Below are 547 nucleotides of genomic sequence, written 5' to 3'. Positions count from 1 at the left end.
AGGAGGCAGGCACAGGACAGGCGGGTGGGACGGGGCGGGCAGTTGCTTTAAAAGCAGCCTGGAGGCCCCGCCAGTTCACCCCCACAGGAACCCGCCAGGATTTCCTTCTGCTATCAGCAGCCTGCAGGCGGAAGGGAAGGTGCTGGCCGCTGACCCCTGCATGGTCAGCCTGGGCCCTGTTTGGGGCTTCCTGGCCTGGGACCCTCCTCTTGGTATCACTGCCCCCAAGCCCACCAGCAGCCACAAGCCTGGGGCTTATCAGAGGGTGTGAAGCAAATTCCGATGTAAACAACCGTCCAGCCCCTGTCTGCAAGCCCAGCCTGTATCATTCATAGGCTCTGGGGGTGGGGGGCTCTGGCGGTTGTAGGTAGGGCAGCCCCTGAATCAGGTCTGCCTGTCTTGACCTTGCCAACTGCTGAGAGCAGGTGCGGGGCCCGTGCTAAGCAGACAGCGCATCAGACCCTTCTTTGGCTCACCTGCCCCAGCCACACCCTCCACCTTGTTCTTGCACCCTCCTCCTCTTCCCAAGGAGCCTCCTGGCTTCCCA

The sequence above is a fragment of the Lynx canadensis genome, chromosome A2, assembly GCF_007474595.2.
Source record: "Lynx canadensis isolate LIC74 chromosome A2, mLynCan4.pri.v2, whole genome shotgun sequence".
Lineage (NCBI taxonomy): Eukaryota > Metazoa > Chordata > Mammalia > Carnivora > Felidae > Lynx > Lynx canadensis.
The sequence above is the reverse complement of the archived record's forward strand: the minus strand, read 5'-3'. Positions refer to the sequence as shown.